Source organism: Anas acuta, chromosome 1 (assembly GCF_963932015.1).
Source record: "Anas acuta chromosome 1, bAnaAcu1.1, whole genome shotgun sequence".
Taxonomy (NCBI): domain Eukaryota; kingdom Metazoa; phylum Chordata; class Aves; order Anseriformes; family Anatidae; genus Anas; species Anas acuta.
In genome coordinates this window covers 111,116,523-111,138,399 of record NC_088979.1, presented here as the reverse complement: position 1 = coordinate 111,138,399, position 21,877 = coordinate 111,116,523, and the positions used below count along the sequence as shown (strand labels likewise).

Below are 21,877 nucleotides of genomic sequence, written 5' to 3'. Positions count from 1 at the left end.
AGCCCCAGGGGAGATCCTGGTGTGGAGGAGAGGCTCAGTCACCTTCAGACACTGCAGTTTATGGGGAAGCTTGGGATTGTATTAAAGAAGGGAATCACAGTGAACTGCTTAGCTTCTTTTATCTCCTACTCTGAGGTAGACTACTGTGAACCAGAGCAGAGACTAGCTCTGGTTTGTGAGGAAAAAAGGCTATTTTGTTATCATGGTACCTTAGAGCTTCAAATCAAGAAGGAAAAGTGGCATATAATGGAGGTGTACTTGCCCTCCTTTCAGCTTCACAGCAGCTTCTGAGGCAAAGCAAAGTGACTAAAGTGGCAGCTTTAAAGCATGTCACTTCATTTAAAGGTGTTATTATGCAAGTAACCTTTTCTGAAATCAGCTAGTACCTGCATGACTCTCAAGTCAGCCGCTATGGCATTGGCTGTTCTCTGTGTAACTCCGAAGGGGTGCCAATGTGCACAAATCTGCCAGGCACCATGTTTCCAATGCTGACAAAAGTCCAGGTGTGTGGTGAGAGCTGCTGATGGACAGAGCTGGTCATTCCATTCCCACCAGCAGGTGGGCCACGCTGGGGGACATCTGCCATCAGGGGAGAGCTGTGACTGTGTAACCTGTAAAAGAGAAGGCTTGGGGGGAGCTTAGCTGCAGATGTAAGCACCTGATGGGCCAGTAAAGAAGCTGGATCCAGGCTTTCTTCTCATCTCAGGGATACACAGTGAATGTATAAGAGGCACAATGGGTACAAGCTGAAATACAAGAAATTTCATTTATATGCATTTTTTTTTCTTATAGTTCTTATTTTTTTGCATTCTCAGACAGTGAGAGTGATCAAGCAGCAGAACATGTTGTCCAGATGGTTTACAGACTTTCCAGCTTTGGAAATTGTCAAAATGTTACTGGACATTGTCCTCGGCAATCTGCTCTGAGTGACCCTGCTTGAGCAGGGAGGTTGGTTTAGATGATCTCCAGAGGTCTCTTCCTACCTCAGCTTTTCTCTAACTCTGTGATACTGTGAAATAAATTAAAATAACTATAGTAATTTTAAAAGTAAATGGCTATTTAGAAGCCTTAAAAAAGAATGGTAGCAGGTAAATTTCTTAAGGATAGTTCAAAAGATTTTATTTTTGTTTCCCCTTTTCTGCCTACCTTTTAACAACAGGGACAAAACACAAAGAAAAAGGAAAGAACTCAATGGTTTACGCTGTTTTTTTGAATATATATTTTGTCTAATTATAGGATTCTTTTTAACTGAAACAATAATTAGCAATTTTCTTCTTTTTTTTTTTTTTTTAATTTGAAGAAACTGAAGAAGCACCATTCTAGATTAGGACATTATTTTTTTTCAGAGAGATTCCCTGAAGATGATTTCTGTCAAAGGGATGGAGAGCCCACAGACCGAAGTTAACCCCCCAGAATAAATCTGGCATGCCACTCCCCAATACATGGCCTGTAAGCCCCTTGGTGATCCACAAGAGACAGACTATTTTCTCTTGCACACAATGACACAGATATTCCCACATCACATGGCGAGACAAAATATTTGTTAATTATAGGTGTCTCCTATGATGTGGTCAATACCCACAGGGGAATTTCTTGGGCCCTACACTCTACCATGTGAGCACACCATTTTAAAGCAAGGTGCAGACAAACAGGGTCTCAGAGATGTGAGGTCCTCTACATGCTGCTTCCTGCCACTTGTTGCATCCTGGTTCCACAGGAGACCAGTAGGCTTGAAGGATCATATTCATCTGACCAAATGCAAACATGCTAAGTTTATGTTGATGACACTGGACTGTAACTCTAGATGTAAAAATACCTCCAGTTTGAATATCTGAAGTCAGTTTTTTTGATTTTTAAAGTTGGTAGAGGGAAATACAGGATTTATGGAGTATGATTCCTCTCATCTTGAGATGGATCAGACGACCATCCTCCCTACCACTGACTATTTCTTTGCAAATGGAGAGCAGCATAAAGAGTTCACAAGTTGTTGTCTGCTTTATGGACAGATGCCCTGACACATTTGGTGAGGTGAATCCCAGTAAAAAAGAAAACCGTGAATGGCATTGAATTTAAAAGCAAATATTTGCCTAGCACATAAAGCATTCCAAGGAGAAAGAGAATACATCTCTCATATTACTGGAGAGGACTAAAACATGTAGAAATTGGCGATGCTGAGAACATGTGTCTCACCAATTCCCTTGAGATCTCCTGCTCACTTTCCCCTTCTGTGTCACTAACCTCATTCATTGGATGTGAATACATTTTGCTAATTCAAGAGAAAGAAAATGGCAGAGTCTTACAGTTAAATTTACCCTGCTTGTAGGCTTTCCAAGGCATGGAAACGTTGTGACATATATTACTGGTATTGCAGATTAAAGTGGCTGTGAGGGAGCTATACGATTGTTCTTCTGTACAAAAGTGTGTCTTCAGAGCTGTGCAGGAAAGCATAAAAGGTTGGGCAATGATCAGTCTCTCAGGTAAGAAGATAAATATTCAGTTTTTTTTCTTTTCTAATTGCTCTTAGCATCTGTATTTATTTATTCAAGAATGGCTCTTTGGGAGCTTGTTCTAGCCCCTTTGATAAACAAATGGGGTTCTGTTTCCTTTTTTAGAAACTAATTATGCATTTTGGGAAAGGAGGAGGATGCATCTTAAAAGAAAACAACTTAAAAGAGCAAAGAGAGCATGATGGAAAGTGCATACTTAAAAACACTAGTGTCTGTTTTGCAGATTTGTAGAAGCTATGAAAAATAGAGGCTGGCCAAACCATTTTGCATTTCGGCCTCCATTTCATTAGCTTCTGGGTTAGCCTTCCCTGGGGTACCTGATGCTCAAGGCACAGGAAAAGACACCTCCATTTATCTTTCTGCAGTCAGAAGAGAGTCCCTGTGCTTATTCCTTCAGCATCCAGGCACCAAGAACTGCAGAGAAACTGCAGCCAAGCACATTCCAGGCATCCCCAGCAATTTTCAGCTTTCCTGGTATCTTGGTCATTTTCCGAAGAGGTATTGCATCAGTTCTTTTTAAAAGCAGAAGTACTTCTAGAGAACATCTTGGGGGAAAAAACAAAACAAAACAAAACAAAAAAACATCTGGGGAAGAACACAGATCTTTGTAAGAAAGAGAAAGACAAATGGCTAAAAAGGAATTTAAGAAGTGATATTCATGAACCAGGGTTCATTTTCAAACACTCTCAGAAGTCTATGTAATTATTAAGGACTTGGTGTTAATTTACCTACTCTCCGTTCATTTCCACTGATCATGCTCACTTAGAGGCCAGGATGGAAGACAAATAGCTAAATGTGCCTAAGGGAAAGTGCCTGTGGAAATTGCTCTTTCAAGTAGGTGGAGGTGGGGAGGAACGAAGAAGTGTAAAGTTATCACATGAAACTGCTAGTGAAACCATGTGGGGTTTTTTCAAGTCATCTTTCAGAGTGGATACCAAATAGTTTAGATCAAGATCAGAACACAAAGTACACACACATAAAAAAAAAAAAAAAAAAAAAAAAAGTGAGAGAGGCCCTACAGTTATCTCTGAATTATATATCCATATATGTGTGTATATGTATGTATGTATGTACTTCTTATATATTAGTGTGGGCATATAAGCACATAAACAGATGGAAAACTAAGAGGACCACCATCAGACAGCAGAAGAAATGCCTAGCCCTGAAGCTGTGGGAGAGTAGCAGTTGCTGTTGCAGCAGTCCCACAGCAGCATCCACAGGGCGAAATCCCAGGCCTTTGCCCAGGATAGACACAGGCTGGCTGCCTGTGATCTCTGGCAGCTTTCCATTGCTTGAGTGTTTCCACTGGCATGAGTCTTGCTAAAAAACATGCAGTTTTCCTGCTCAGCCAAGAAGATGCCCAATATGAAGTCAGGTCATTGGCAGGTGTATGTTACAGCTATTGACTTTACACCATCGCAGTGAATTTTCAACCCCTGAGGACAAAAGCTTTTGACTTTTTGCTATAAAATTAAGTAGTTTTATATAATGTCTTGTAGAAAATGTATGTGTAGTGGGCAATATCTGCAGTTCTTATGGAATGATCTGAATTAGAGTAATTCAGCTATTTCAAGCATCTTTATTCTGCAGTATAAAGAAGATTTCTGCAGCTGCGATACATTGGATAGAAAGAGAAAAATATTCCTGTGCCTTGGTAAGAGGGGAAAACATGGGTTAAAAAGTCATTGAACTTGTCAGTCCTCTCCCCTGTTACACACACAGCAGAGAAAAGGCATTTCTAAGAGGAGCTTAAAATAAGAGCTCTTCAGTGATAAATTATTAAAGTGCAGATTGTTAGGCTGGAATTCTAATAACTATAATTTGAAGTCATCTGTCTGACACAGTTCATCCTATCATTAAATTCTTTCTAAAAATTGTTATGTTCTTCAAAAACCAGATAAAGTGCTAAACGGATGGGATGGAAGGAAAGGAATGTGTAATGAAATCTGTCGTTCAGATGCGCTCAGCCCCAGGGCTGCCTGGGCTATGTGTGCGCAGTGTGCAAGCTAACCAAACGTATGGAGGAACCGACAAGCCCTGCATGCATCACATTCTGTGTCACTGCCACTGCCGTCACTGGAGGAATGCAGGAGGCAGCAGCCTTCAAGACAGGAAAGGACTGGACAGCAGGTAGAAAGAAAAGTAGCAGGAAGGAGGCAACTATGTGAAGGCTTTAGGCAAACAGAATATGCTTTGTAATTAAGGTGTAATAAAGGATGTGACACACTTGGTATCTCCGGCAGTAGGAAATACTGCCACCTAATAAGATATTACTGTAGAGCTTGTACTAATTGATGTTATAAGGGATCAAGAGAGGGACTCCGTTTCTTGCATCTAGGTGACTTTTGACAGCATTCATTAACGCTGAGCTACTACTGCAGTCATGTTTCAGAATGAAAATTATAATTAGCCCAAGGAACAGTATGAGTGAAAACAAAAGAATTTATAGAGCCATATACACATGGGCATATGTACACTCCAACACATGCTGTGCATACAAATAGTTTTGTACGATGGTTTTTAATGTATCCCACTTTGTTTCAGCTCTTTTCAGTCGTGTGGGAATGCGTTTTCTTCCTACTCAGCTAATCACACAATCCACGTACTCACCCTCAAACTATACATTGTATGATAATAAAATACAGATCTGCTATGGTTTTTGGAAATATTTTACGTACATTTGCAGTGTTCTCAGACAAGTAAACCAGAGAACAGGTATAATTTTGCATAAAAACTTTGTGCAACTGGAATCACAATAATAAAGGCAGTTTGTTGGCTATAAATCATTTAAATACTGTGTTTGTTTATGTATCACAAACAAAGACAGTCAGAAATGATAAATCAAATGCAGAAGAAGAAAAGCCTCTGTGATAACAATTATAATAGGAACAGAAGGTCAATTCCGAGCGATTTCTGCCCTGGTAAAATACTAAAGCCTTCAGAAATCAGTTCATATCTGATGCTGGAGGCAGGTGTCTTGCAAAGATTGTGAGATGAGTATGTCTGCCAACAAGTGTAGAAACAAATGGTACAAATGTTACTTTATCAAATGGCTCATTTACAGAAAGTTTAAAACATCAGCAAGGCAACTAACCCCTTTGAAAACAAAACCTTTGAAAGTAAGAAAACTTTTTGCTTATAGAAGGGAAAAGTTGGTAAAATAAGGAATACGTACTGCCTATTACATATAAAATATGTAACAGGTAATGAGTTTATAGTAGTTTGAGTTATATTACCTTTTGAAACAGCAGGATTGCACATTCTTACGTATTTTGGTTTTAGATTTAGAATCTAAACACAGATTGCCTCTCAGTGCAACCTCTGAAATGCTGGATGCAATAACCTTTTATTCCTGATAACGAATGCCTTTGGAGCTTTTTTAGGTCAGGTCCTATGCCATTTCTGTCCTGGGACACATTCAAGTCATGTGCTTTGAATATGAGAGTGTTAGAAGTCAATCAGCAGTAGCCTCCTAAATTATTTGTCCAGTGAGAGTTATAAAATCCAGAGGGCAATTTGGACTGCATTTAGGGATGACTGGTAAATCAAACCAAAATTTAGCAATTCAGATGCAAGCTGAAGGATATTTCTGCCCTAATTGAAGTGAAGATCAAAATAATAAAACTTACTCTCATGCCTGAACCTTGGTGATTATCTAAATCGAAGACTTAAGACATTTTGTTTTCTCTGTAGACTATTTTTCCCCATCAGAAGCAACTCCCTAAATCTTTTAGGCCAGAACTAAAACATGCATTTTAAGGTGGGTGGTGGTGGTTTTCAAGAGCTTCCGTTTAAGAATGTTAGTTTCAAAGCAATGTGAGTAGGAATCTACCCTAGGCCAACAGCACTCACAGATGCATTTTGTGTACAATAAGCTGTAGTGTCACCTTATTGATGCTATTGAATCCACATCTAAAGGCTTGTTGTATACCTGTTTACTACCATTAAAGTTTGCAATTATGAAAGATGTGCACTTTCTGATTTGTTTATATTTCTAATAAGCTGTGCTTTTCACACTGCTATGTGAAAATCACACCTATTAATATGGCCTCCTACACTAAAAATAGAACTTAAAGTTGTGGTCAGATTAATAATATATGATCATTAGCTCCTTTCTGATCAAGGTCCCATGCAGAAGCAGGATTTTCACACTGTATAGATAACCATCTGAAATTCACCAGTGGCATTGAGGTTTCCAGTTTTTTTCCTGTTTGAGCTGAGCTGTTTTACTATGGGAAAGAGTAAAAAGAACGTGGAATTACATGACTGGCCTTCCCCTCAGTTGCACTCCAGGGTTGTAGAAGCCAGCAATCATGGCCGGCAGAGACCACGCTGGGGAGAAAACAGCCAAAAAAAATAATAAAATACAGTCATAAATTGAAAAACAATAGCCCAAACATAGGGTGAAAGCAGAGCAGGGTAAAATCATGAGCTGGGCATAGCTGAATGGAGTTTTGCCATGTGGGGAATTGGACTGCAGACCTGCATGGTGGTTTTGAGACCAAGCAAAGCCGTATCAGCTTGCTAGAACAAGGCCTGCGTCATCTTCAAGAGGGTAAATGTTACTGCTCCTAGAGATCACTAGGAAGGTTTTAAAAGCCTTCTGGCCTGCATAACAACTATGTTGTGTGGCTGGCAGCAGGAGCTGAGGCTCAGCTCACTGGCCATGTTTGTCGTTCTTAATTGGAAAACTCCCTTGGGTTTCAAGTGTGTTAAACCATTTCTCTCTGTGAGCCTCTGTCAGAAATGCTTCATGCTTCTTCTCTCCTATATAACATAAAAGCTAAGCTGGAGATGCTACTATGTCTTCTTTTCCATTGCGCTGTATGTGGTTAATATGTCAATTTTTGTTTTGTGACTTGTTGCATAAGCATTTTCCATGCCTTCCTCCTGCTGTCACTTGGAGTCTTTCACTTTTTCTTTTTAAAGCTTTCCTATAAAGAGATTGCCTGATTGGTGCTAAGATATTTCAGCCAGCTGACAATTTGGACTGCTGTGAACACAAGCTTCTCACCATAGACTTCTCTTCTGTTCCCCTTTATTTCGCATTGTTGGTGTAAAATGAAGCCACAGAAGGGGCTCTAGTTTTCCTTTGTGGGCTGTATGTAACAGACTACACAGAAGGTATAGGGAACTCATGGGACAGTATGTGAGGGCCTTTCATGGCCAAGGAATATGAAGAATTGCTCTGCCTCACTGATTTCTGGTAGACTGGCATGTAATAAGCATAGGATCCACAAGGGCAAAAGGGAGATGTTAGAGCATGTAAGAATCGATAGCTGAAGCACTGAAAATAGAGTGGCAAGGAGGTATTTTTAGCTCATTGGTCTTGTTTCTGTTTTTCTTTTTTTATTAGGGGAAATGAATAGGGAATTAGATCTGTCAGTGTAAGGTTGACTGAACATTACTGTTTTCCTGTAACTACTGTATTTTGTTCGGGAACTCCCCCCAAAGAGTGCAATTAATACTGTACAATGCTTCCTCTAGACTGAAGGGTGGCTTTTGGTTGTTTTTGTTGTTTTTCTTGCTTATGTTGGGGATTTGACTAGGGAGCTCTTCTAACACTTACTGTTTTCCCCTTTTCAGAAAATGTCCTAATGATGCTTCAAAGATAATAGTGCTCATTTGTATTAAAACCACTCTGGTACCTTGGTAAAGAATGAGATTCTGAACCTCGTTGTTTTTCTCACTGGCAGCAAATTGTGGTCAAGGTTGCAAGGATGATGACATGGGCAGCATCCAATTTGTGGGGTTCCCTTTCCAGGGTCCTTGCTCAATTCCATTAATACTTATGTAATCACAGCTTCCAATACCATTGCCATCACGTCATTTTGTTTCACTGTATTTTAACCTGAAAAGGTTGTTTGATAAGGCTAGGCCCTTAGATGTGTTTAATGATGTGTACGTGATCGCAATATTTGCTTATATGCTTATTTGTGTATGTGCATAAAATAATTGCAGGAATAGCACTTAAAGCATATGCAAGGTATATGTAAATGTTATGTCTGCATATACATGTAAACAGATGTAAACACATGTCATTCACATAGGAGTCACACATAAATATATATAGATTTTAAGTATTATTCTAGATTTTTTGGGGGGCCAGAAAATTCATAATTTTCATTTAATATAACACTGATGAAATCTTATATAATACTGCAAAGTCTTCCATAATTAACATATATAAGACCTGTATGTTCTTCACCTGCAAAGGGTTGACTTGGGCCAAATTTTATTTCTTCCAAAATTTTTATGCTAAAGAAACTTGTGGGAACAAATCTCTGAAAAATAATAACAGAGTTTTGGGGGTCATAATGGCTGGAGAGATAAAAGAGAAACAGTGCTAGTAGAAAAAGGTGTTTTGTTGTTGTTGTTGTTTTGTTTTGTTTTTTAAATCAGATTATTGACACAGTTGGAAAAGGATTTTGGAGCCATCATGTCTCTGAATCTCTGTCTTTGTGGCTGCTATCGATCCACAGAGTTAATTATTAGTGCCAGTAAAGATAGCTGTATGCAGAATACCTGACAATAATTTAATTTAGGTAACTTTATTTAACTTTGTCCATATTATTTTGATACTTCAGGGTTGGAGGATGCTGTCTCTACTTTCTCTTTTCAAGATTTCTTTTCTGTTTTACCCAAGAATGTGAAATGACTCATTTCCACGTTAAGCACAAAAAGTAACAGCACTGGTTTGGCGTATGCATAAAAGTTAAATTATTCAGGCTTTGGTGGAAACTGTCATAAGACGTCCACCTTAGTCATTACTGAAATGTCTTTCAAATGCAGTCTCCTATAGGGTGCACTACACCATTAGCAAACAGGACAAAAATGCAGAACATCTGAGTAGCTGCCAAGTACAAACTCACATAGATCTTCACAATTATTTGTCAAGCCAGGTTGCTGAAGTTATTGCAGCTAGTTTTAATTATGGCTGATGGTATCCTTTGAGGGATTTTTCCTAGTAAAATTCTGCTAGAGTTGTAATAGATCTCTGGCTACCTGGAGTTTTCAAAGTTTGAACAACTTTATTTTATTTTCCTGTTCAAACCTTGATAATGACATATAGCACTGTTCTGTTCTTTTCCAATGGCTGTGTCTGTAATATCTCACTCATAAACCAAAAGACCACGTTAAGTGTGTACCTTTCTAATATTAACAGGCTTTGCACTGCATGATTATGGGCAAGCTGTGGCAAGTTTTAAACATTTGAGCTGTGATTTGAATTGGGGGTGATATTGTATCTGTCAGAAGGGTGAACATCAAATGTATGAAATACCACTTTCAGCCCTGATGAAGATCTCTTGTAGTGTAGAAGACACGGTCATTGTAACCAATCCCGCACACATAAACACAAAATGATGCTTGAGTAGCAAGGAATGAAAGTTTTCTTTTATGCTGCTCCCAAATATGCTCCTGTAACCACTTCATTGCTGAAGCCTGCAATGAAGTTTTGAATTGACTGCAGCACCTAATGCCATCTGTTTTTGAGTCACCTTTCAAATCTTGCTGGAGAATATTTTTTTTTTGCAGCAAAAAGTCTCTTGAAAGAAACATTTTATAGAATACATTAGACTACTTATCTCTAAAAGCATCCCATTTAGTGTGAAAACTGAATTAGACTTTAAAAAATAAAAATAAAAATTGACGATGAGTGTGATTCAAGAGAAATTAAGAAGTGAATGCTTAGCAAGACAAATGAAAATGCCCGAACAAATCCTGCTAAAAGAATGTTCATGCATTAGGAACTTGATGCGCTAAAATTTTATTTCTAAAATTCAAAATGTGACACTTCAGGATGTTCCCCAAGGATGCATGTAGTTCTGTGATCAGTTTTTAAAACTGATGATTTTCACCTACTCTAGCAAATAATTCAGCCTTTTTTTTTTTTTTTTTCTTCTATTGCCAATAATAGCTCTATCTCTAAGTTCTCCAAAATCCATCTCAAACAAGATCATTGTATCCTGTGAGCCATGAAAAGTTGATATGGGAAGAAAGAGAGATGGGAGAAGGTATTTTATTTTTTTTGTATTGGTTTGGGATTTTTTAATAAAGAGCTTCGCTTATTTCCTGGTATATCAAAGATGAAAACAGGCTCAAAGAAGAGACATCTTTATAACAGAAACTTTTTCAATTATATATAAAAATAAATATATATTATTATATATAAAATAAATCTTTCTGCATTTTAAGTACCTTTTGAATGCATAGTTATAACACGTTAATCTTTTTGTATGCTATTTTACATCTACTTGTTGATATTCTGGAATGCTAATTATGACATGCCAGAAATATTCCATGGGTTTGTTGCTTTTTGGTGTTTTTTGTCTGTTTGTTTTAAATGATCAAAATTTACATATTCAATTAAAATGTCTATTTTTTCAGGGTTGCTCTTTTTTTTTTTTTTTTTTCTCCCACTTTAATAAGAAAAGGACTGGTATCAGAATGCTTACTACATAATGACCTCACTCGTTAGACACAAGAAAAAGCAGGAAAGAGAAAGAGCAGTGAATGAATAGGTCACGATGACTGGCACTCGGCATGCCATGTTTAAGAGACATCATGCCCCTCTCCCAAGGTGCTCTGTGGAGGTGCTTCTCTGGAAGACATGGCTCCTGCTGCCATCACCATGCACTCTTGTCTTTAAATAAAGTTGATTTCTAAAAGAGAAAAATGGCCATGTGAACTGAGCACCTAACTATCCATACAAAACAGCAATCTTGGCCTTGCATTAATTTCCTGAGTACCAGGTTTACTGTTTCTATGATTATTTCTGCTGTTTTTGTATGCTATGGGCATACATCATCCCTTGGTTTTGCTATCAAAAATTTAAGCAAGCAGTGAAAATTCAAAAGTCCTTATAGGGATTTTACTGTTCACAACAATGGATGAATGCTGTAAAATTTAGAGATGAAGCTGTAGAAGAATCAGTAAATTTATCAGAACAGGGTGAAGGGATTTTGGATGTTTACCACATTGTCTTCCATCAGGTGATGTGGTCGTGCTGTGCACTCTCACAGTCCCCATCAGGGTGTGACTGTGATCCATGATGGGAGGCCAACACAGCTGTCACTGTTATTCAGCTTCTGTGCTGCTGCAAACTGTATTTATGCTGATGGAATCACTTGCTACACAGACATTGAACGGGGCTCTGAGGAAGGTGGTTAAAGCAGACCCCACCACAACAAAACTCGTTTGCTGTTTAATATATACAATCAGAAGTGTTCGTTTTTGTTTGGAGGGATAAAGAGAGCCTGTAGGAGAGGGTTTCAGTTGTCACACTGTTGCCACTTCTTTTTTAGTTGCTCCTGAAGGCCATCCCAGTAAAAGGACGTCCTAGGGTGCATCCCTGTTGCGGGTTCTGGGATGTCAAAAATGCCAGATTGCATCCACTTTGAGTACCTTATTGCATGAGGCTTGGCAACATCTCCTGACAAAGCCTCATCAACATTCACCCAGACAATGTATCGTTTCCATGACTAAGTGATGTGAATTAAAATCCTTGGTGAACAATCTGTAATGCAGATCTTCCACATGATTTCTGGAGATTAATAGTCTGAAGAACACCTCAGAGCTGGTTCCGAAGTCTCCATCCTATCATAACAACTGGGGCATCTTTTGGGCAGCCCAAAGTTTTGCCAAAGTGTGGGTAGTTTGGGAGGACAGGGTTTTGGTCCTGGAGCACTGTAACAGGCTAGTGCAGAGAGGCAGCACCAGTAGGAGTGGTGACACTGCTCTGTTACCAGACCAGCCTGGGAGTATTTCTGTATTTTTATTTCCAAACTTCTAATATGCAATGGAGAAAGAAAAGAAGTTCAGTTACATTCAAATGTCAGCACAGCAATATGTTGGTGACCAAGCATGGTGCATGACTAAATTTCATGCTTCCCTGAATCACAAATAATTTACAGAGCTATCAGGCCCCTAGTTTAATTCTCCTTTTAAATTGGCAGTCATTTGATGCAGGAATTTACCAGTTAGCATGTTGAAAAAAAAAATAAATCCCTTCATTACAGTATTATTTTTTATTGTTGTTGTTGTTGCATTTATTCAAAACAATCAAACAGTGCAAAAAGTTATTACTTTTAGATTGAGAGTTTTATGGCATTCATTATATCAGAAATTTTTTCATTGCAGGACTCATATTTGAAGATGCATTATACATAAATAGAAAATAGTATTATACTTGTTTACCTCTGAGTAGGTTTAAAGCAGCTTGTTCTCCTTAACCAACCAACCAAACATGGTTTGTGAAGAAAAATGCCACCTTACCAGTACTACAAACACAATAGTCTAAAGAGTTGCTGACCAACACTGCAGTAAATGCACAAAATTTAGTGATTTGTGTAAAAGTTTTTAGCTTATATTTGTTCTAATTTAGATAAACAGAGAGCAGATTTTAGCACCTAAGTCAGACTCACAGTGTCCCAGGAAATTGCAGAGATCTCCCCATGAACTTCCCTTCTACATGGCAAGAGCAACAAATCATATAGAATCACAGAATCATTCCGGTTGGAAAAGACCTCTAAGATCATCTAGTCCAACCTATAACCTAGCACCCAAGTCCACCACTAAACCATGCTACTAAGTTCCAAATCTACATGTTTCTTGTAGGCCTACAGGGATGGTGACTCAACCACTTCCCTCAGCAGCCTGTTCCAATGCTGCACAACCCTTTCAGGGAAGACATTTCTCCTAATATCCAACCTATGAAAAAACAAAACAAAACAAAAAGAATGACAAAACATAATTCTTGACAGACCTGATGCTGTTTTACTCTTAAATACCTCTATGGATAGAAATTCTCCAACTTCCCTAGACAATTTAATCTGCTTTTCCCTATTTTTTCCATTTACCTCTGGAAAACATTTTTTTTTCCTTCTTCTGAATCTCCCTTGCTGCCATTTAATTTTGTTTTGTCACCTATGATTATGGAGAACACTTTTTTGTCTCCTTTTCGGCAGCACTTGCTACTTATTCAAAAACAACCAGCATGGTCTGACTTTGCAGCAGTGCAAGAGGAAACAACAAACATTGGCATTTCTCTTTGGATTGAAGAGGGTCTGAAAGTGCTTTTTCTGTTTACCTCAAGCCACATTTTCCAATGGTATAACTAGAACTCTAGCTTTGCACTTTAACTATTTAAAAGTTCATTGGAAACCCTCTTTATTGCTTTCAATCAGAAACACTGCAGCTTTCAAAACATTCCTTAACACTTAATTTCCTTAGCAACACAGATTCTTTCCAAGCCACATCCCTAAAAGCATCCTGACACACCTTAACCTAGAAAGCCTACAGAAATACTTAAAGGAAACCACACACAGAGACCTCTCATACCCTAAGGCAGCAAAGTAAGGAAATAATCGAAAGGTGGCAAAGACTTCTTGAAATCTATTTGGGCCTTTACTAGTAATATAAAAACCTGAGGTCTGTCCAAGAGTCCACATAATCCCATATCGTGCCCAGCAGCCGCTGCAGCAGAATTGTGTCAGGATATGGCATCCATGTAGCGATCCCTTCCTCAGCCACTCACTCCCTCAGTCTGCAAGAGTTTGGAAAATACTGTGTATGGAAAATATGTGAGCTCACCCATGGGATGAAGAGATATTTGAGGAGTAGAATGGAGATGTAGAAGTTGATTTGTTTAAAGGCAAATCCAGAATAAAATTATTAAAGTAAGGTATTGAACTTAATCTCTTGCTGGAGAATTACTTGTGAATGAGTAATTTATAACTTGTTTCACTAGACTTAAGTATAGCATTGAGCATACGCTCAGGGGGTTTCTTCTGAGGAGGAATGGCAGTAACAACGTTCACAGTTTGCCTTGCTGAATCAGGCCCAGCAAGGTGGAGACATTTAGTACAAATTCTTTGAAGTGCAGAGGAGAAAATGGAACTGCCATAATCTTCTGGCTGGAATTAGGATGCATTGCTGCCCTTTCTGATTCCTCAAGTTGCACTGAGGTCCTCAGAGAGGGAGAAAAGGGACTGAGATGAGGGAGAGTCCTGGCTCTGCTGTGCCTTTGATGGGAGGAAGGAGGCTTCTTACTTAAGTTGCTAAACTTACAAGGAGACTACAGCTGATTTTAAGATGTGGTGCAGGGCCCTACAGGGCTGGTGGCCAGCTGAGAAAGGGTTAGTTTGTTTCTGTGCCACTAAAGCAAATACTGCATTGTTGCTGCATTAAGCCAAGTGTTCCCCATTCCAGATGGACTTCTTCCCAGTGGTGCCTGTGCTATAGCCTTGAAAGCAAGACCATGTCTAAGTAGCACAAACCAGTCCTATGATGATTTTTTTTTTGAGTTCTCAAATGAAAAACAAACAAGCAAGCAAACAAACAAACAACAACAAAAAAAAAACAAACTATATATATATGTATTATTCTTCTTTACTCAAGAAATCAGCAAGGAATCAGGCCATTTTAGGTCATTGGGAAAACAATCACCAAACATCAAACACTCTCAGAATTAGTCTCCTCATAGCCTTTTCTCTTTCAGTGTGGGTGCAATGCCTCATAGATCTGTTCATCCCAATACTTGGAGGCAAAAGGTAATTTCAAAGGAAGGTCCCACAGCAGTAAGCTGTCAGTATTCACGAATTCACCAAGCATCAAGTAAACTCCTCTCTGCTCTGAACTCCTTTAAATTAAATATGACTTTACATGATGAGTAGGAGACATTTTATTTTTATCTTATTTTTGTATTGCGTCAATCCTGAATGCAAATTCACACCCTCAAACATATCTGAGGAGAAGCCAGAGGAAAAGAAAAGATTATCTGTATTATTTTATTGGTGATATGCAGGACAGCTGTATCAAATGATGATTGACTGGATTGTGCTAGTAATAAAACATGTCCAGAAATATACATCAGGTGGGTAGCCACTAAAAGAAAGTGGCATAAAGGCTGATACCTCTTTCACATTCATTCTGGATGCATATTATCATCAGTTTTATTCTAGTGATCATGCCTACAGTGGCATGCAATACCCTGAAAGTCATTGGGAGCACCAAATTCAATTAGAGAGATATTTCACAGCAGATTACATTTTTGTAGGCTGGAGTATTGTAAATTTTTATTCTATCATAAAACATTTTAAAATTAAGTAAACAGGGCTCAAGAGTCTCAAAGAGAGTTGTCTGCTGCATGTATTTAATTACACAATGGTATAGCACATATTGAAATACAGGAAACAAAAGGCAAGGAAGCCTGCCTGCAACAATTATATGTAATATATAAGGGGATTAATACTGTTCAATTATTATGTCATCGACTTTGTACAAATTAATGGAAAACTGCCACAGTAAGTAGTGATTACTGCTAGTACAGTGCAACATTAAACACTGGGCAAGGAAAAGAAATTTTTGACATGGAAATAGTCTGCATAATGCAGACTGACAGGGTTTCATTCAGCTGCCTGTTCTTCATTATATGAAATAGGATGATATAAGGAAATATAACATCATTGGCTAACAATTTGTTAGTAGGTGCACAAAGACCAACAAATAAACAAGTAAATAAAATAATAACAATAATAAAGAAAGAAATTAATACCAGAGCAGGTCAAATAATACACCGTCTTCTTAGTGCTGCTAGTGGTTTGTCAGGCTGAACTGGTGGTCTTTTGCATTCTCATCAGATTGTAGATTACTGCATTTAAAGAAGATAGAGGAATACTGAATTAACTCCTAATTTGTGCACTGCAATGCGCCTGCTAAGTTTGCACACATGGATGAAAGACTATTGATCATATCATACTTCCCAGCTGAGACCACAAGGAGACAATGCCAACAGACCCAGGATGAACTCATAGCAGGAAGGACAAAAATGTCATACAGGGACTGACCCTTGCTGAAAAATTGTGAAATCTGCAAAAAAAAGTGGTCCTGCCTTCAGTTCAGACATGATGAAAAAGAGTTTTTTCTCCTGGCATCATGTTTAGTGCAATGAGGCACAATGAGGCCCAACTGTGCAAGTTTAAGTCTGTGATGAAGTCAAGGACCCTGGAAGAAGAACAGTGGAAGTCCTCACTACAGCATGGCAATCTGTTGGAGCTGCATGAAAGAGACACTTCCATTTCTCAATGGATGTTTTGAACTTTTTATGCCTGCATCTGAGAAGTGAGGCCCACAGCAGAGCTGATTTAAGTGCATGTGTTTAAGCAGAGGCGTGGAAAGGATTGAGCACAGAGGACTTGCTAGCAATGCCTCTTTGGATGGCACTGTGGCATTTCCTGGAGGCCACGGTGAGCCATGGGCTGGGTGTAAGGATGCATCCCTTACTCAGGCTGAGGCAGAGACTTCCACCCAGCAACAAGCAGGCCTTTTGCATCCTGGGAATAACAACTACCTTATCTGCAAGGCATGGCTTTTTCACGTTCAACTCCCTTGTCTGCCCAGCAGGTTTTGTTGTTAGAGGACAGACTTGAGGGCTGGCACATTTACAGTCAAAGTAAAGTTCATGCTCCCAGAGTATAGACACTCCCTTGGTGCTGCCTTTTCCTGGAAATAACAACTTCACTTAACATGGTATAATTGCACATTATAAAATCGCAGCTGGGCATCTAGCAGAGTAATGTGAGAACAATTTGCTAGTAACATGAGACTAATTCTTCCAGTTATCTCTTGTGTTAATGGCTGTAGGTCACAGTGGTATGGGTACTCAGCTACGGCTCCTTCAAAGGCCAGCATTATCCAACGAGAGCACTTGGGTTGATCAGGGCTTCCCGGAACAAGCTTTGAAATGGGAGTGTTTTTTACAAGCAGTTCCCCTTGCTTGCCTTTGTAATATGGTGCCTGGAAGTGCTTTGAAGAGTGCAAAGAGGACACAATTTCTCTCTCTCAAGGCATTTTGACATTTCAATTGTTCATTCGTTCATTTCTCTATTACTGAGAACACATTTTTCATATGGTACTGGAGTGTCTATGAAGTGGGCACCGACAGGCAGACAGTATTTTATACACACAAAGCATGTGGGTGCAAGCTTTGTAAAGATCAACAGTGATCTGAAAAAGATTACTGTACTTCATGGTGGGAAAGGAAGGGAAGGGAAGGGAAGGGAAGGGAAGGGAAGGGAAGGGAAGGGAAGGGAAGGGAAGGGAAGGGAAGGGAAGGGAAGGGAAGGGAAGGGAAGGGAAGGGAAGGGAAGGGAAGGGAAGGGAAGGGAAGGGAAGGGAAGGGAAGGGAAGGGAAGGGAAGGGAAGGGAAAGGGCTGATTAAAGAATATCTGATATGCAGTTATCAAGATACAAATGCCGGTTTCAACTAGAGAGCTCCAAGTTTTAATTACAGGTCTTCTCCAGATCACTATTAAAGTAGAAACCCTTTGATTGTAATAGGGGTGAGATTAGATTTTTAACTCACTTTTGCAGCATTGTGCATTCACTTGTAGGGCCTCACTGCATTCTGCAGGTTAGGAGCCAGATTTTCAACAAACTGACATCATCATAATTTTTCAGTGCTCTTGCTGTTTTTCAGTGCAGGCAGTCTGTTCTGCAACACCTACAACAGTAACAGAACAAATTTCCTGAAAGATCAAAACCTGCTCTGGTAAGCCTCTTCCTGTGCTATATGGTCCTAAGATCACAAATCTTAATTTAACCCTCCAGAATGCCTTTTCCCTGAGATGCATATATAGGTACATATTTGTATAAGAATGTCTTTTCTCTAGGAAAGTATAGCTTTCCAGCCAAGCATGCTGAAATCAGAGAGGAAAAATAATCTAATGTGTATGGCCCAAATTTGTCTGCTTAAGAGTGATGGAGGGCAGCAAGAGCAATCATTGAAGCAATATTTCTCTTTCCTCAGCCTTTTTGCACCAGGATGGCTCAATCAGGTGTGCTTTTACAGTGCAGTATCATTTCCAAGAATCCAAGCAATAAAAAAAGGAGAAATGGCCTCAAGTTGCACCAAAGGAGGTTCAGGTTGGATATTAGGAGAAATTTCTTTACTGAAAGGGCTGCACAGCACTGGAAGAGGCTGCCCAGGGAAGTGGTTGAGTCACCATCCCTGGAGATATTAAAGAAATGTGTAGATTTGGAGCTTTAAACAAGTATAATAACATGTAAAGCAGCAGTAGTTTTCTTCAGGTTCCTTCCTTAGACTCCCTTTGCTTTGTGGTATAGTATGAACAGCAGGCCTCATAACTTTAGGACATTGCCTGGAAACCACTTAGACTTAACCTATAAATCAGGGATGATGGTCTCAATTCCTGCTTCATTCTCCCGAATGCATGAATGTGAGCTGTGCACCATGGTCACAAAATATAAATAGAAGTAGTTACTACAAAAGATTTTTTCCAAACCCACTCTGAATTTGTGTTATTTTCCAGCAAGAAACATAATTCAGTTCTAGGAAAGAAACATATTGAAAGGCATAATAAAGTGCAAGAATGACAGCATTGGTATCTGATACAGACTGAAACAAATTTGAGGTTAACAAATGAAAGAATTAATGGAAATGGAATATGACTACGTTGGTTCTTCTATGTGTTTTATTTCCCTAGGGCTGAATTTGCATTCAAACTATGTTAGATATCTCCCTGAAAAGATTATAGCATGGAGGACAAATAACTAATTTAATAGAAAATGAATCACACTGTGAGGTATGTCTTTAAAGATCTAGTTCTGACAGATAAATCTGTTACAATCAGCTTTCTACTTAATTCCTAATGTACAGTAAGAAGTTCATACTGGAATCAGGTATTTGACTTGATTTTACTGCAGTCAGAAAACATAAAACACTTTTCTGCAGACTCTTCTGATATAAAAAACAACAGTAGAATAAAATAAAGCTTACCATTTTTGCAATGAAATGAAGAAATAGCATGTATTTCATCATGGGAATTAAACGCATGTGTGATATAGCTTGTAATCGTAGCTCATGGGTCATATGTCTGCTTTGGGACAAATCATAAATGACCAGAAAGCTATATGCAAAAGCTGCAGCCTTGTTTTAGCAGTCAGGCTGTCCCAACTAATGACAATTTTGACTCAGATTTTGGCTTTATTTCCATTGTGTTGGTGTATGCATTCAAAAATAGACAAACACGATTTTTACTTTAAGAAAATTAATTGAAAATGCAGACCCTATCAGCTCATGCCGCATTGTGCAACCACATAAATGTAACAATGAAATATGTACAAAAATGGCATTCAGGATTGGGGAACAGGATGCTGCCTCAGGATTAATACAGGAGGACACTTGAGAAGGGATATATTCTGCTGTAACTCTTCCAGAATAAGCAGGCTCCTCTCACTTGCAAAATACCCCTTAACTAGCTATGTGCATATAAAGACCCAAATCCACAAATCCCCATTTTCCAAGACAGATCAGCCCCCTGATCCTGGATTACAAAGTACTAAAATGTACTGTGCTGGCCCAGCCAAGGGCCTCACACACTGTGTTTGCGTAGCAGGTTGGCTTGGCCAGGACTTCTCTGCCACCAAGCATGCTGTGTCAAGAGACTGTGGCTACAGAAACTCATACTCATTCACTGCAGCTGGTTCATCTCACGCTCCCTCACTGGGCAGCAAAGGCAGAAGAACACATAGCATCATCTCTTCTGACCTTTTAGTCTTCTTTCAATGGCTTCTTTATTGCTGCAAGCTAGTCTTTAGCAACTGAAAGGAGAGCAAATCCATGTCTCACTGTACCTCTTGAAGACTGTTGGTCAGTTTTCAGCAGAGCCCATCGTCACGGGGTAAATAGAGGGTTCAGCATCGCTCAGCCACAGTGCTGTAATGTGGGGGGACTTGCACGATACACTACTCATGGTAAATAATTAAATTTGTGGGGATTTTTTTCTTCTCTTTTTGAGCTTTGAATTATCAGCTTTTCTCACCTCTGAAGACATCAGCCACTTCTATTACTGCTCAGTATAGAGGTAGAGGATGGTTTGTTTTTTTCTTCCTACAGAAGCAACACCACTTAACATCAGAACCTGCATAAATTGCATAAAAATCCTCCTTCCTTTGAACACATCTGAAATAATGTGATATGGTTGTCCAGAAATATGGATTCTGAAAATGCCAGAAATGCAGAAAATTGATGACATCAAAAAAGAAACATGTCTCTTTCACATTCTGTAGCACATCACACAAGTATTTCTTCAGATATATAAAATCCCACAAAAATCTCAAGTAACTTGTTTGTGACTATTTTGGCTGACAGGACAAGGCAAGCTTAGAAACCTTAGATAAAGCTCACCACCTAGGACAAGTGGATCATACTGTGTGCAGTGTGTCTGTGGGCAAATTGGCCTTCCTAATGCCAATGTGCTGCCCTGAAAGTGTAATTGGGATGTGAGTGATGCAGTAAGCCTTGCACTGTTGCTGTGTGCAGGGACCAATTTCACTCATTGTACACAATTTGATCATAAGAGCATGGGGAAGGACTATTTTGTGCCTTAATACGAATCTTCCAGTATATTTGATACAGTAAAATGTGCTTTTCTTTTTAATGGAAGGCAGTTCAAAGAAATGGCTTAGCAAACAGACAAACCATCTTGCTTGAAAAAAAGCATTCATTGTTCTTCAGGCAGCAAGATATCACAGGCAAGCAAAACTGCCGTGACTTTCTGCACCCTCTCACTGATCTCTCAAACATAGTAGAGACCCTGAGACTTAAAAATAAATTCCCCTAGAAAAGGATTTTGCTCTGTTTTCTTCACCTTAGAAGTCACAGCTGAACTAAAGGCTCTGGAACATGTCTCAGTGTGCTAATTGAATTTAAACGTACTAAGAGAAGGGTACAGTGCCATGGAGAAATCTCCACTCCTGGGCTTTCATCAGTGGATTTTTTTTTGTTTGTTTATTTTCCACATTCCAGTACTCAGGATGTTGCCAGGTCTTGTTCCCTTTTTGTAGGATCTGGAAATACGATACATCGTATTTGTAAGCAGGCTCTTTGGCTGCTTACAAATAAAATTTGTATTTAATTCACTCACAAAACAGTGGAGAAAAAAAAAAATGCTGGCTCAACTAGAGTCGAGAAATGAATTTTCTGACATTTTAGCAAATGCAGAAATTCAGGGCATGGGAAGGTGGAGAGGGTATGGGAAAGAAAATCTTTTGTGGACAGGAGCAGCAGTTACCAGAGCCCAGAACACCCCACTGCAATATATGGCTGGTACGGGGAAAATCTCCTCAGTTCAGGTGGTTTAAATCAGATCAAGATCAAATGGCTTATTGATTTATTAACAGCACATAAATAATGGGCAATCTGTGACCTATGCATTCAGGATCAATACCAGCAATAGGGGAGATCCATCACTATGCTAGACACTCACAAAATGGTAACAGACACTTAGGAGCATCTTGCATCCTTCTGTGCCTATTCCCTAGAGGCTGCTCCCTGGGGCACCCGGCCC

The 21,877-nt window shown here is 39.2% G+C and overlaps 2 long non-coding RNA genes across 4 annotated transcripts in view; one reads left to right on the top strand and one right to left on the bottom strand.

Annotated features, from left to right (window-relative positions):
• Window positions 1–5,752, top strand: part of LOC137861431 (uncharacterized) — a 166,672-nt gene extending 160,920 nt beyond the window's left edge. For all 3 annotated transcript variants that reach the window (XR_011099597.1, XR_011099598.1, XR_011099601.1), the window contains 2 exons: window positions 2,372–2,477; window positions 4,405–5,752. This is a non-coding gene — a long non-coding RNA (uncharacterized lncRNA). The remainder of the gene's footprint in view (window positions 1–2,371; window positions 2,478–4,404) is intronic.
• The window catches only part of LOC137861439 (uncharacterized), a 113,741-nt gene that overhangs the window by 69,876 nt on the left and 21,988 nt on the right, over window positions 1–21,877 (bottom strand). The window lies entirely within an intron of this gene.